This window comes from Schistocerca cancellata, chromosome 8, assembly GCF_023864275.1.
Source record: "Schistocerca cancellata isolate TAMUIC-IGC-003103 chromosome 8, iqSchCanc2.1, whole genome shotgun sequence".
In the NCBI taxonomy this organism is placed as follows: Eukaryota; Metazoa; Arthropoda; class Insecta; order Orthoptera; family Acrididae; genus Schistocerca; species Schistocerca cancellata.
The window spans coordinates 381,746,246-381,762,520 of NC_064633.1; positions in this window are offsets into that span (position 1 = coordinate 381,746,246).

Sequence of the window (16,275 nt, forward strand, 5' to 3'; positions counted from 1 at the left end):
GGAGGGATGGAAATGGTACAGAACACTAACAATTAAAATATTAACCTTGCCACCGAAGGTGCAACTTGATTTAGACTTCCTAGAAAAGTCTTATGGTGAAAGGGTGGCAACTTTATATATTAAAATGATCATTTAAATAAAAGCCCATGAAGTGCAATCTTATATAAAATTCTACAAGGTTGGCCAAACAATAGTTAAGACGCTCTACAGTACACAGATACCGCCTCTCAAGATCATAGGCAATAATATCAAAGATTCCAAAGATCAAACCATATTTCAGGTATTAGGCCGTTACACTCCAAGCAATAAATTCATTAACACACCAAATCCGACAAACATGACAGGCAGCTACTAACGTACGGTAGATTGATATGGAGATTACCGAACAACCCGAACCCCAGGTTTCTCTAACTCGCCCCTACTCCACAAGGGAAAAAGGAACACCCAATTTATAAACAACCACCTTCCCGTGGGTCGGCAAACGGAGAAGAATGGTGGGACGGCCCCAAAGCAAAACGGCTGGTGACCTCACCAAGAAAACAAGGAGAATTTAAAGAGAGAAAGTCGAACAACATATCACGAATCATTTAACTTCTAATAAACTGCGATTTCTCGAAAAGACTTGGCGCAGAACTCCCAAATTGCTCTCCCGAACCGTCCACTGCCAGCCGCTTCAACGGATGCAGGAAGGCTCGTCGATCTCCCGTCTCACGGCGTCGCAGCCCGCAAAGGCCAGACTGATGTCTTGGGTTGACTCCTGTTTCTCTCGTGTCAACCGCGAAGTCACTACACCTCGCTATACGCCACGGCCCACTGGACTCACGTGGCGACCTCACATGCGCCGACGCTCAAGACGGACAAGTCATCTTGTGTCTCAGTGCGCGACCGACCAACCGATCGACCCAACCGCCAATGACCATTGCCTGAAAAAACTCGCGCAGACTGGCGGCCTAACACACAGACTCAGATGCAGGAACTAAGCCCCGACCGGGCGACCACTCGCTGAGTTCTCTTACTGGCGCAGTGGAAAGACTCTCATGTTGCCGGCTTTAAAGGAATAAGTAAAAGAAATTCAGAAGCGAGCTCCTAGCGACAGACATACTAGCACTCCGAACGACAGACAGACACTAACTGCCTAACAAATGCGGACGAGAGACAGACTACCAAGCTGGGGACGAGAGACTGACCCAGATTGACTCCCTGGCGAGAATGGTTTTTTTTTTTCTTTATTGTGATTTTAAACACCTTAGACAAAGGCGGGCTGTCAGCAGCACAATACGCTGCTCTTCAGCCTTGAGGTTGACAACAAGCAGTACATAAAGGTGACACAGAGAAGACAGTCAAAACGGTGGGCAAAATATGTAGACACTAAAAATCGAAAAACATGGAGCCGTTCACGCTGGACGAGAAACAGCACTAACACTAGGCGACACGGTGCACATAACATAGATGATGGCGACGGCATGTGAACGGTGGTGGCGTGACGGCGAACAACACTACACACAAACAAAGGCACACACACGAAACACTGACGGTGACGAACTCCAGTGCGCGAATGTTCACTGAGCGTGTACGAGTCCGGGGACTTGCCAAGAGAGGAGGAGGAGGAGAAGGAGGAGGAGGAAGGGGAAGGGGAAGGGGAATGGGTGAGGGGAGAGCAGAGATGCCATGGGCAAAGGAGAGAGGTGGAGGGAGGAAGGGGGAGGGGAAGCCCGGGGGAAGAAGGGAGGAGGAAGGGGGGAAAGGAAAGAGAAGGGAAGGGAAGGGAAGGGAGGGAGGGAGGGAGGGTGCCTAAAGAAAGGACACAGGAAATGGGGTGGAGGATCAAAGTTGATAGGAGGGGTAGATGAGAGGAGGACATCATCAGGGAGGGGGAGCTGGCGGAAACCACCTTGGGAGAGGGAAGGGAGGGTGGGGAGATGGAGACTGGGTGGGACGTGGGAATACAGGCGCGGCAGCGGGCGGGGGTGGGAGAGGATCGGGGAGACTAGCGGGTGAGGAGGATCAAGTTTACGGGAGGTGTATAGGATTCGTATCCTTTCAAGGAAAAGGAGGAGGTGGGGGAAGGGGATGAGATCGTACAGGATCCGCGTTGGGGAAGGGAGACGGATGCGATAGGTGAGGCGGAGAGCATGGCGTTCAAGGATTTGGAGGGATTTGTAAAAGGTAGGGGGGGGGGCTGAGTTCCAAGCCGGATGGGAATAACAAAGGAGAGGGCGGATGAGGGACTTATAGGTGTGGAGGATGGTGGATGGGTCCAGACCCCACGTACGGCCGGAGAGGAGCTTGAGAAGGCTGAGTCGGGAGCGTGCCTTGGCTTGGATTGTCCGGAGGTGGGGAGTCCAGGAGAGGCGACGGTCGAGGGTGACGCCAAGGTACTTAAGGGTGGAAGTGAGGGCGATAGGACGGCACCAAAGCTGCGATTGCCACAGCGGCGCCACCGCCAGAATAGGAGGGCGACTGCTTCACGCTACGCGCTGCGGCACGCTCTTAAAAACAGTAATTTTTACCACGGCTCAGGAAGCATTGTTCATCTGTAAAAGAGACTGCATATAGGACGCTAGTGTGATCTGTTCTTGAGTGCTGCTCGTATGTTTGTTATCCGCTCCACGTCGGATTAAAGGAAGAAGTCAAAGAAATTCAGAAGCGAGCTCCTAGATTTGTTGCCGGTGGGTTAGAACAACACGCGAGTTTTACCGAGGGTCTTTGGAAACTCAAATGGGAATCCCTGGAGGGAGAGCGACGTTCTTTTCGAGGAACACTATTGAGAAAATTCAAAGAACCGGCATTTGAAGCTGACTGCAGAAGGATTCTACTATCGTCAACGTATATTTCGCGTCAGGGTCACGATGATACGATACGAAAATCTAATGCTTATACCGAGACACATAGACATTCGTTTTTTCCATGGCTCTATTTGCAAGTGGAACAAGAAAGGAAACGACTGGTAGTGGCACAGGGTACCCTCCGCCACGCACCGTATTGTGGCTTGCGCGGTATGTATGTAGATGTAGGTTACATTTGTGGTTCGGGCGCTGAAAGTCTTGCTGTTAAGCGCTCACAAAACCTTACCCTCATCGTCATGATCACTACATCGAATCACAACAACGTACCTTGAATTGTTCTCTTATGAAATTGGTCTCGTCTATATTGATTTGAGTTTCTTCATATTTATTAACATTCTTCGTCTATACTGCAGTTATTTGCTAAATATCACAATGAAATACGTACTTGTACATTGCAGGGAATTTCAAACACACAGCTCCCACATTATGAATTAACGTTTCATAATGACCTCAAAATATAAATTCTATCTGTGCAGATTATTCTGATATAAACCAGTTTTTGCGCATTAAGCATGAATTCACATTAGAATGAGAAGTACAAATATAACCGACTTTCTTGAATTTTTAATTCACATGGAAAGTTACTGATGTGCAACGGGTAGTAACAAAATCTTTGGAATGTAAAATGTTAAAATTATGCCAAATACTGCAATAATTGTCATGATAAATTTATTTAAAAATTCATTTTAGCTTTCCTATGATATATTTTACTAACTATGCATTCCTGTTTATGTAACGGCTACCAATCTTCGCTTCCTCGACACTTTCGCGTCCGCTATCGACACATTCCATTGCCTATCATTTTCCCGTTCGTGGCGTGTTGCCCAACGTCAGTACTTGCCTACACTTGGCCGTGGCTACACCCTCATTCGGTGCTACAGACATGGCCATGTCCACCACGTGTGATTTCTTGCCATTTTCGCCAGTTTTGCAACGCTGATGGGCCATCATTAGTGTAATTTAAAATAGTTTCCTCGAGGTTCTTCGCTTTTCTTACACTATGTCCATTTTAAGCATACAAACTCAACTTGGAGAGTTCGGTTATACTACCTACAAACATAAAGACTGGGTATTCTTCTTCTGTATTACTTACAATCCATTTTAAATATCTACGTTAATGTCAAGTGCCATCCGAACGATGGGAGACCGTACTGTTTCAATGGTCCGATGTTATACAGCCTATGTGAGTATTTCTCTCCTTCTTCTTCTGGGTTAGATACCTAACGTTTCTGATGTCATGCTTTGCTCCTAAATGGCAACGAACATTTTTGTATATTTTTCAACTGAAGATGCTATTATAATATCCGAAACCGTTCTTGTACAACCTTAGAATAAAAGATTATCAACAGTTAATTTGGTTCCCGAAATTTTTTAAGACGATTTAATAAATTTTTTAAAGAACGTTCTTCATATGTATCAACTAAAGTGTGAGTGCACACACAGTAAAATCATATGTGCTTCAATAGTTAAGATTGAGTGTTCATTTTCATTTAGTTGTAAAATATTTAATACTATAAGTTTCAGACTGAGGCTTAAGTGTTGAAGCAATATAATGCATGACGGACGAGACAAAGAGTATATAAGGAACAGGTTGGATAGGCAAATGGGGCATACCTAGCTAAAGAAAAAAATAGGATTTACTAGTGTCACAAATCGGTGTTAACTTGGGGAAAAACAAGTGAACTTGCACATTTGAAAAAAAATAAATCATTTCATTTAAGCAATCACTTAAGCAATCATTTAAGCAATAAAAGGTTGTGGTGACAGCGGAGAAGCAAAACCCCTAGGTTTTACAATATGGTACTACAAAGGAATAATAAAGCTTCGATGTACTGATAAGGCAAAAAGTTCTCTGCAGAATCGACGAAGAAAGGAATATGTGGAATATACTGACAAAAAGTGGAGAACCACCTGGATAACCGTACGTGCTGAAGCGCCGCTTCCAGGACGCGGAGGTGTGCTCGGCAGGGATCGAGTCTGCCTGGCGGATTGAAGGTGAGAGTCGGTGAGGCAGCCAGTCTGGATGGGGTTCTTAGGTGGTTTCCCACATCCCACTTGGTAAATGCAGGCTGGTACAGAGAAACCAGTTTTGTTACATGATTCGCAAACATTTAGAAAACTTTCTCTCACTACATGTAGGCTCTTGGGATACACATACTCCGTCCTCTGGGTAATGGAGTGGTTACAGGAACGATATCCGCCCACACGTGAAACTATCGACGCCACAACCGTTCAGAAACATGTCGGCAGTACGACGATGCGGGACAGAGGCACGCGAAAAAGAAGAAGAAGAAGATGATGATGATGATGAAGACTAACAGAAGCTGGATAATAGGCCACGTGTTAATAAATCAGAGAAAGCTCCCAATGTAATAGAGGGAGCTGCAGAAAGTATAAACTCTGGTGCAAGACAGACATTGGAATGCATCCAACAAATAATTAAGGACCTTCGGTGCAAGTACTTCTAAGATAAAGAGGCTGACACAGGTGAGGCCGGCCGGGGTGGCCGTGCGGTTCTAGGCGATACAGTCTGGAACCGCGCGACCCCTGCAGTCGCAGGTTCGAATCCTGCCTCGGGCATGGATGTGTGTGATGTCCTTAGGTTAGTTAGGTTTAAGTAGTTCTAAGTTCTAGGGGACTGATGACCTCAGAAGTTAAGTCCCATAGTGCACAGAGCCATTTGAACCATTTTGAACACAGGTGAGAAGTCGTAGCTGGCAGGAGCTAGACTGTCAGAAGGCCAACGGGAAAAGAACGACTACAGTGAGTATTTGATTCCAGAATGACAGCTTTATCCTGCATGTAATTTCTGGAATGTGAGAGACTGGAGAATGACGAAACCGGAAGCACTCAGAGGACATGAGTCGTAGCCTTATAGCCCTGCTCACTGGAATAATTCGTTTCAGAGTCAGACATTCTTAGTCTATCACCAAACTCTACAAAAGCATACGCTCCAACTGGAGGGATAGGAACGTCGCTTTTACACTGAAGGGACCAAAGCCCTCGAGGTAGTGATATGCACATACAGATATCGGTAATATCGCATATACCGAGCGGGGTGGCGCAGTGGTTAGACACTGGACTCGCATTCGGGAGGACGACGGTTCAATCCCGCGTCCGGCCATCCTGATTTAGGTTTTCCGTGATTTCCCTAAATCACTCCAGGCAAATGCCGGGATGGTTCCTCTGAAAGGGCACGGCCGACTTCCTTCCCAATCCTTCCCTAATCCGATGAGACCGATGACCACGCTGTCTGGTCTCCTTCCCCAAACCAACCAACCAACCAATATCGCGTACAAAAGGTATAAAGGAGCAGTGCATTTGTGGAGCTGTCGTTTGTAATTAGACGTTTCTTGCGAAAAGGTTTCCGACGTGATCATCGTCTCACGACGGGAAATAAAAGACATTCGAATATTGGTTGGAGGCAGAGGCATTGGACTTTTTATTCCGGAAATCGTTGGGAATTCAATATCCCAAATCTACATTGCTAAGTGTGTGCTGAGAATACCAAATTTCAGGCGTTATCTCGTACCACGGAGAGCGCAGTGACCCATGGTCTTTACCTAACGGCGGAGATCAGTGGCGTCTCCGTAAAGTTGTATGTGAAATAACCGCAGAAATCACTGTGGTAAGTACGACGAATGTATCCTTTAGGACAGTGCGGCGTACTTTGGCGTTAATGGGCTCTTGAATCAGACGATTGACGCGAGTGCTCTTGGTAACTGTACGATATCGCATAATGTCCCTCTGTTAGGCTGTTGACCACATTGGTTACACTCTAGACGACTGGGAAATCGTGGCCTAGTAGGATGAGTCCCGATCTCAGTTGGTAAGAACTTATCGATGGATTCGGGTGTGGTGCAGACCCGAAGAAGCTACGGTCCCAGGTTGTTAACAAGGCACTGTGAAAGCTAGTGGTGGTTCCATAATGGTGTGAGTTGAGTTCACATGGAATGGACTGGCTCCTCTGGTCCAACTGGACCTACCATTGACCATTTACAACCATTCATGGATGAAAATGCACCAAGCCGCCTTCCCACAATTTTTCTGCACAGTTGTGGACAATTCTAACGGATGGTTTGGTCACCCAGGTCGCCCGACATAAATTCCTTCGAACGTTTGTGGATTGTACTCGAGAGGTCACTTAGTGCACAAAATCGTGCACTGGCAACACCTGGACACCTATGGAGGCAGCATGGCTCAGTATTTCTGCAGGGGACTTCCAAGGACTTGTTGAGACCATGCCTGGTCGGGCTACTGCACTACTCTGGGCAAAAGGAGGACCGACACGATATTAGTAGGTATTCCATGACATCTGTCATCTTAGTGGCCTTGCGTTTATACGTGAACAGGCATGAATTCACCGGAAACATATCCCCAGAGAAACACGCTTAGGGCTAGCCACCCAGAACTATTACAATTGTAAAACGTAGCTCCACTTGCGGTAATGTAGAATGGAAGCAGCACAAGGGCACTGTGTTCGCAGATATTTGGAGGTTTTGGCCGAGTAAGAATAATTCTGTAATCCTTTTAAAATGAATATTTCTGCTAGTATGCATTTTTTTTAGTTTGTGAGTAGGAGAAATTGCCCAAAAAGTAATTTCGTTGTCTGGATGAAGTGATCAAAGTGGTCAATGATACATAACATTACACCCATAAATAATCGTAAATGGTTACCTCACCATGCCATAACGCGTGCACTGTTTTGAAATTTGGTGGTAGATTGAAACCAATTTCCTGACGATGATTCGGACCTAGAGCGTTGACTCCCCCAGGCAATACTCTTAGACAGTGAATTGTCCAGGCACGACTCATCACTCGGAGCTTGACTTTTGCCAGTACATTTCTCCAGCTTACAAAGGTCCCCAACTCTCCCTCAGACGTTGCTGGACCAGGAGTCCTGGAATGGATGCTACTGCGGGGAAATTGCTTAGTTACAGGATAGGGGATCTTTTTGTTGTATATTGAGTGATTAATTCTCGAAAGAATGTCCTAAACGAAACAAAAGTTGTTACAATATTATTTTACTATTTGTCTGTAGTACTTTAAACGTGCTGCACTTAACAATTAAATGCCTGGCAGAGAGTTCATCGCACCACCTTTAACCTATATGTCTACTGTTCCACCCTCCGAGAAAGCGCGGGAGAAACGAACACTGAAATCTTTCTGTGAGAGCTCTGACTTCTGTTATTTTTTTATGAAGATCATTTCCCTCTATGTTGGTTGGCGCCAACGAAATATTTTCCGACTCTGAGGTCAAAGTCGGTAAAAAGCATCTCCTGTGTGAAACCTAGCCTTTTCACACCTGATATACAGCGAACTATGGATGAAGGGCAAGGGTATCGTCAGGAAGTGCCCCAGGGAGCTGTGATAGAATTGCTATTATTCTCTATATACATAAATAATTTGGCCGATAGGGTGGATAGCAACCTGCCGTTGTTTGATAATGATGCTGTGGTATGTGGCAGAGTTTCGAAGTTGAGTATCTGTAGTGAGATGCAAGATGACTTAGACAAAATGTCTAGTTGGTGTGATAAATGGCAGCTATGTCTAAATGTAGAAAAATATAAGTTAATGCCTACAAGTACGAAAAACAAACCTGTGATGTTCGGATACAGCATTCGCAGTGTCCTGTTTGACACAGTCACATCGTTTAACACTAGGCCCCCCGAGTGGTCAGTTTGACCACTTTTTATATTTTAACATGTTATTACTCGGTCAATTTGTAATCTATGCTGTGGTGAGTTAATGACTTCTCCAAAATATTTATGTAGATCATATAAATAGTCCAATATTTATTTTATCTTCATTAGTTTTCTTTGAATGACCACGTATAATTAAAACCGCCGAGTGTTCACTTTGACCACATTACATGTATATTTGAAAACAGATTATTTAAAGATTGTTGTGCGTCACTCCTCGGATTTATTCTTAGCACTCGTCAACAATGTACTGAATATGTTGGTTACTGAAGTTTATTCGCATAGTTTGAATTTAAAAGCTCAACAATGCAATATGTCATCTATTGTTTGCTATTGGGTTTCGCATAAACAAGACTGATTATTTGAGTACTGGTCTCAGAGCAGTAGACATGGCTCAAATGTCACAGCGATACAAACCACGGCCACGCCCACTTTCAGATGAAGAAATTGTCACACGTTTGTATGAACCGGATGCCGAAAATGATCCTGAAGTTGAAGACCTTGTGGAAAATTCTACAGGTGAAGGTTACCAACCTGTCGCTAATGTGGAGAGTGACAGCTCCGAGACTAAAGATGAAGGTAATTTACATTCACTTATATTATTATTATTGTTATTATTATTATTGTTACTGTATGAATAATGAACACTATTATAATAGATCTGAGACTTATACTGCTACTTCTGTTACTGCTATTTTATTGTGTCGTATGTTATCTCCATAATGAGTTGTAGTTTTCTAATTGTCTCTTTCCTCACGCAGTTGCTGAACCAGGACCAAACAGTTTATAAACATTGCTAGAGAAGGACCTACCCTGGGTAAAAAAAGAACTGCACCTCCTGTAAGTGGACCAGTACAGAATCGACGTAGAGAGAAGAACGAAGTGAGGGTTCACTTCCAGAACCTGCTCAAAACTCCTGGGGAAAGACGGGATCACGGAGTGGACAGTAGCAGATTTCGGTGTTGCTACTCCTGGTAGGATAGGTCAACAGAATATATTGAAAGAAACACGGGGACCTACTCCACACGCAAAGCGGCACATCTCAAATGATAATGTATCGCGTGCCTGGCGCCGTTTGGTTGATCAATCAATGTTGAAACACATAAAGAAATGCACAGAAGCAAAGGGAACAACGGTTTCTTGGAAATGAATCCCGGAGTTTGCATTTAGAAGAATTGGACACATTTGTTGCTTTATTATTTGTTCGTGGTGCACTAGGTGCCAGATGTATTGAAGTAGAGGAGTTGTAGTCGAAAAAGTGGGGAGCCCCATTTTTCACTGACACAATGAGCAGAAACAGGTTTCGAGAAATTTTGAAATATCTACGTTTTGATAAAAAAAAATGCTCGGTCGGAACATTTGAAAAGTGACAAATCTGCACTTATATCAACTACGTGGAACCATTTTATTGAAAACTGTCTGCTGAATTACATACCTGGATCAAATGTCACTGTGGACGAACAACTTTTCCCCAGCAGAACCAGGTGTCCGTATTTTCAATATATGCCGAATAAGCCTGATAAATTGGGAATCAAATTCTGGCTCCTAGCGGATGTAGAAACAAAACACCTTTGAAATGGGTTCCCTTATGTAGGAAAGAACGAACAGAGGGCACCTAATGGGAAACCTCCAGAACAAGTAGTAATGAAGTTGGTAGATCCATATCGCAATAAGGGGCGAAATGTGACTACTGATAATTTTTTCGCTATGGTCACACTTGGGGAGAGACTGGTAAAAGAGAAAACTAGTCTTGTCGGCACTATCAACCGTGCAAGAAAAGAAATTCCGAACACTATAAAACAATGAAAACTCCTGTTTACACGTCTGTTCTCTTGGAAAGGGAAGGTGGTACTGTGACTGTTTACCAAGGGAAAAAGAACAAAAATGTTCTTCTGTATAGCACCATGCACACAGATGTTGAAATACAATATAATTCGAAACACCTTCCCGAAACAGTGAGCTACAATGGCACAAAATTTGCTGTAGATGCCTTGGACCAGATGACGAGGAAATATTCTGTCCGCTCTGGTACTCGTCGATGGCCTGTACACGTATTTCACAATATCCCTGATTTAGCAGCCATCAACGCATGGGTCATTTTCAAGCTAGTGACAGGGATCAAAATAAGTAGGAGGAATTTCATCCTAAATCTGGCAGAAGAATTACGTAGAGCCTATATGGAAACCAGAAATCAGGAAAGGATGCCAAGGGATGGAAAAGAAAAGGATGAAAAGAACGATGGTGATGAAGAAAGAGAAGAAGCGGAAATTCCTGCGAAAGTAAGAAAACTATGCCAAACGAGGAAATGCAGAAACAAGACAAATTGAGTGTGCAGTAAATGCAAGAGATATGTTTGTGGGCCATGTATATATAAAGTAATAAAGACAGTAGTTTGTAATGCTTGTAAGTAGGCTCTGAGCACTATGGGACTCAACTGCTGTGGTTATAAGTCCCCTAGAACTTAGAACTACTTAAACCTAACTAACCTAAGGACATCACACACAGCCATGCCCGAGGCAGGATTCGAACCTGCGACCGTAGTGGTCGTGCGGTTCCAGACTGAAGCGCCTTTAACCGCTCGGCCACTCCGACCGGCCGCTTGTAAGTAGGATTAGGTACTGTACATGGTCATATTTTATGATTGGTCTTTCTCTTAACATATTCATGGGTACTTAGTTTCTTGAGTAAGAATAATTTATATTAATTTTAAAACTACTGCAGTACAATTAGTATAGTTGCAGATAAATATTGTGACCTATGTTCTCTAATATTAGAAATATTATGTTCCCATTGTTATTGTAAAATACAATGATACTGTTACTAAACGTGATTAAAGCGATACGTTGTTATCAAGGTCATCAATATTTACATTAAACAGCACAGCATGTACTTACAAAGAAAGTGGTCACTTTGAACACATCGGCGGTTCTAAGTATAGTACTAGTTCTGGCGGTTCTAGTGTTAAATATCTGCGCGTAACATTGCAAAGCCATATGAAGTGGAGTGATACGTCATGTGGTAGCAGGGAAGGCGAATGCTCGTCTTCGTGTTGTTGCAAGATCCTTGGAAAGCGTACTTCATTCAAAAAAGCATACAGCGTATAGAGCGCTAGAGCGACACATTCTTGAATTCTGTTAGAGTTCTTGGGATCCTCACAACGTCCGATTAAAGCCAGGCAGCGATGCAATTACGGAAACGGTCTGCTAGAATTGTTACTGGTTGGTTCGAACAGCCCGCCAGTCTTACAGAGATGCTGCAGGAAGTCAAAAGGAGTTTCTGGAGGGAAGGCGACTTTCTTTTCGAGGAACGCTATTGATAAAAGTTAGAGATCCGGCATTTCAATCTGACTGCCCTGTGACTACTAGCACCAACATACACATAAGAACCACGAAAATAGGATGTGAGTATTTAGACAGTCGTTTTTCCCTCGTTCTGTTTGCGAGTGTAACAGGAAGGGAAATAACAAGTAGTGGGGCGGGATGGTCTCCCCATGCTCGTAAGGTGGATTGCAAAGCATCGATGTAGACGTAGATGTAGGCTGAAATTTCATGAGGAGATCCTTCTACAACGAAAAACGCCTTGGTTTTAAAGATTATTATCCCACTTCGCCAATCATATTCATTGCATTCTCTCTTCTATTTCGCGATAACAGAAAACGACAGCCATTCTTTGAACTTTTTCGAAGTTTTCCATTAATCCTATATGCTGCGGATCCCACACCACATGGCAACAATCCAGAATATGACGGAAAAACGTAGTGTAAGCAGTCTCTGTAGTAGACTTGCTGTATATTCTGTCTTTGGTTTGCTTTCCCTACAACATTAACTACGCGATCGTTCCAATTGATCGTTCCAATATAATCTATTCGTAGTTATAATGCCTAATTATTTAGCTGAGTTTACACCCTTTAGATGTGATTTATCATGCAACTGAAATTTAGCGGATTATTTTTAGTGCTTCGGGGTAAGACCATGCAGTGCGTTTGACCTGCGGTCGTCGCACGGTGGCGCTGGCAGCAGTCCACATACGCAGAGGTGTGTTGCTGCATGTCAGAGTCCGGTGCAACGAGTAAGTGTGCAGACGTTTTCAGAAGTGCTAATGGTGACTGCGTGTTGAAAATGGCTCAAAGAACACATATTTATGACGTTATGACGGTTAGAATACTAGGGTGACTGGAGGCTGGTCAAACACAGCACGGGCCCGCCGTGTGCCACAAAGTGTGATCTCAAGATTATGCCAACGAATGCCAAAGATTCCATCAGACAGGAAACGTGTCCAGGCGCTACAGTACGGGACGTCCACAGTGTACACCACAAGACCGATATCTCACCATCAGAGCCCGCAGACGGTCACGGAGTACTGCTAGTATCCTTGCTCGGGACCTTACGGCTGCCACTGGAACAGTGTTCTCCAGACACACAGTCTACAGACGACTGAACAGACATGGTTTATTCGCCCGGAGACCTACAAAGAGCATTCCACTGACCGCTGGTCACAGGTGAACCCGTAAAGCCCGGTGTCAAGAACACAGTACATGCTCATTTTGACAGTGGTCCCAGGCTATGTTCACGGGCGAGTCCAGGTATAGTCTGAACAGTGGTTATCGCCGGGTTTTCATCTGGCGTGAACCAGGATCCAGATGCCAACCCCTTAACGTTCTTGAAAGGGGCATGTATGGAGGTCGCGGTTTGATGGTGTACGGTGGGATTCTGACTGGTGCACGTACACCCCTGCATGTCTTTGACAGAGGAACTGTAACAGGTCAGGTGTTTTGGGACTTCATTTTGCACCAGTGTGTTCACCTTTTCAGGGGTGCAGTGGGTCCCACCTTCCTCCTGATGGATGACAAAGTACGGCCCCACCGAGCTACCATTGTGGAGGAGTACCTCTAAACAGAAGATATCAGGTGAATGGATTGGCCTGCCTGTTCCACAGACCTAAGCCCCATCGAGAACGTCTGGGATGCTCTCGGTCGACGTATCGCTGGACGTCTTCAAACCTCCAGGACACTTCAGGAGCACTGACAGTGACTGGTGCAAGAATGGGTGGCTATGCAGCTGCTTGACCACCTGATCCAGAGTATGCCAACCAGTTGTGCGGCCTGTGTACTTGTGCAGGGTGATCATATCCCATATTAATGTCGGCGTTCATACGCAGGAAACTGTGGCGTCTTGTAGCACATATGTTTCTAGACGGTTTTCTCAACTTATCACCAATACCGTGGACTTACATATAAGTGTCGTGTGTGTGATCTATGTGCTTATGCTATTAGCGCCAGTTTTATGCCGGCCGCGGTGGTCTAGCGGTTGCCGGCACGGTAGCTCAGCGTGTTCGGTCAGAGAGCCAATTGGCCTCTGTAATAAAAAACTGAGCGGAAGGATCAACCACCGAACTTGAACAGGATGTCTTGCGACGTCCGCAACGACCAAACACAACGATCAATAACGAACAAAATGCTCGCCCTCTGTAATAAAAAAAAAAAAAGAACTGAGTAAACGAATCAACGATCACCTTGAACGGATGTCTTGTGACATCCGCCCAGACCAAACGCAACGAACAATACCGAACAAAACGTGAAAAAAAGAAAAAAAGTTGCGTCACTATCTAAGAAACAATAAAAAAATTGAAAAAAGGAAAAAAAAGCGGTTCTAGGCGCTCAGTCCGGAACCGCGCGACTGCTACGGTCGCAGGTTCGAATCCTGCCGCGGGCATGGATATGTGTGATGTCCTTAGGTTAGTTATTTTTAAGTAGTTCTAAGTTCTAGGGGACTGATAACCATAGATGTTTAGTCCCATAGTGCTCAGAGCCAGTTTTGTGTAGTGCCACGTTGTGTGGCACCACATTCTGCAATTATCCTTAATTTATGAGAATGAGTGTACTTTCTTTTCACGGTTTCCAGGAAGGTATGCGTCTGTCTACCCCACATAATTATGATAATGAAAAATGCTCATATCCAATTATCTATCAGTCGCGTCATTTCTGATTCGATTACGCGTCATAAACGTGAACTTCACGAATTGTATCCACAAAACGTGCAGCGAGTGGGCAATCCACCAAACTCAAATATCTGTTGGCCGTACCTGTGATCTGTGTCTATCCCCTAGAGAGTACGCTTCGCGGAAAAATATTCTGCAACACTATTTTACCTATAAAACTTCTAACATTGTCACTTAAATATATTTTTGAATTACGAGTCTATTGAGAAAGAATATAGAGAAGAACGGGGCATTTAGAGTGTAAGGTCTGTTTCCGTATTCCACCTTTCACTATGCAGCGGAATCAATGCTACAATGAAGTTGATGACACGTGAGTATTTTGTGACGGAGTACAAATCAAACAGAAGCCTTCGTCTCTCTTTCAGGTAATAGCATTCCTAGCATTTGAAGTCAGGCATCTAGTTTTTCGATTTGCCTTAAAATCACATTTGAAGTAAGAAGTTGTATTGTGGGCCATGTGTCAACCTTCTTTATTTTCCTAGTACATCATGTTTGGAATGAAAGTTACAAGGTACTCGGAAATACCCATTGCAGACTTCTAGAGCTTGTAAAGGGGATTACATAAAATTCTGAATAGGAACCCATATCCGGAAACGTACCGTTTTCTCTCTAGGACGCTTTCAGTTCAAATTTTTAACTCATCCAGTGCTCCTCGAGAACTGATACAGGGTTGACGCAGTAAAATTATTCAATAGCAATTTAAAAGTAAATTTAACGAAACATACATTTATCATTCAAGCACATTTGTTTGTACATACGCTTAAGCATTACGTGTTGAAATTATTCCAAAACAAAACAGAACCCTGCATAATGTACGCTGCGTCCGCAGCTCGTGGTCGTGCGGTAGCGTTTTCGCTTCCCACGCACGGGTTCCCGGGTACGATTCCCGGCGGGGTCAGGAGTTTTCTCTGCCTCGTGATGACTGGGTGTTGTATTATGTCCTTAGGTTAGTTAGGTTTAAGTAGTTCTAAGTTCTAGGGGACTGATGACCATAGATGTTAAGTCCCATAGTGCTCAGAGCCATTTGAACCATTTTTTCATACACTGCAACACCTGCTCGATGTGGTGACTACCAGCGTTGTTACAGACATAGCACCCACGATGCGTGTTCTGGTGCACACTTTTCATTCCAACTAGTGTTTCTCCAGTTTCTAGTGCAGCGGCCAGAGCTCTTTCCAGAAAATCTTCTTCTGTCTCTACAGGAGTCTCGCATTAAGGCCAACGTTAAGTGACATCAGATAACCGTCTGACGTATCACACGTCATCCTGTCTACCCTATTGCATACCAGGACAACCGAGACTTTTTTCCTTCCCACAAAAGACGTGGACGCGTTACACATCTGAACTGTAACCGTCCCAGAACGGAAACACTAATTCCCAGACATAGATTCCAATGCATAGCATTATGTACTCACTCCCCTCTACAAGTCTTAAAAGTCGGTGATAGAAATTTCTGAACACCCTGTATAGTATGTTTACATGCACGATCGCTTTGAATGCGTTGGTCCTTATTCTTCAGATAGTTCCGTAGAAAAATAACCAGTGGAAATGAAAGACTGACCAGTTTTAATATATTGGACGAGGAATTGCAAAATTCTGAAAATTCTGGGTGATAAATTAGAGTAATTGGCCACAGAACAAAGGAACAATAAATAATTAGTGGAGACACGTAATTAATTTAATTGGTTCTTAAAAACATAAATATTAATCGTGTTTTTTTTTCTTTTGTT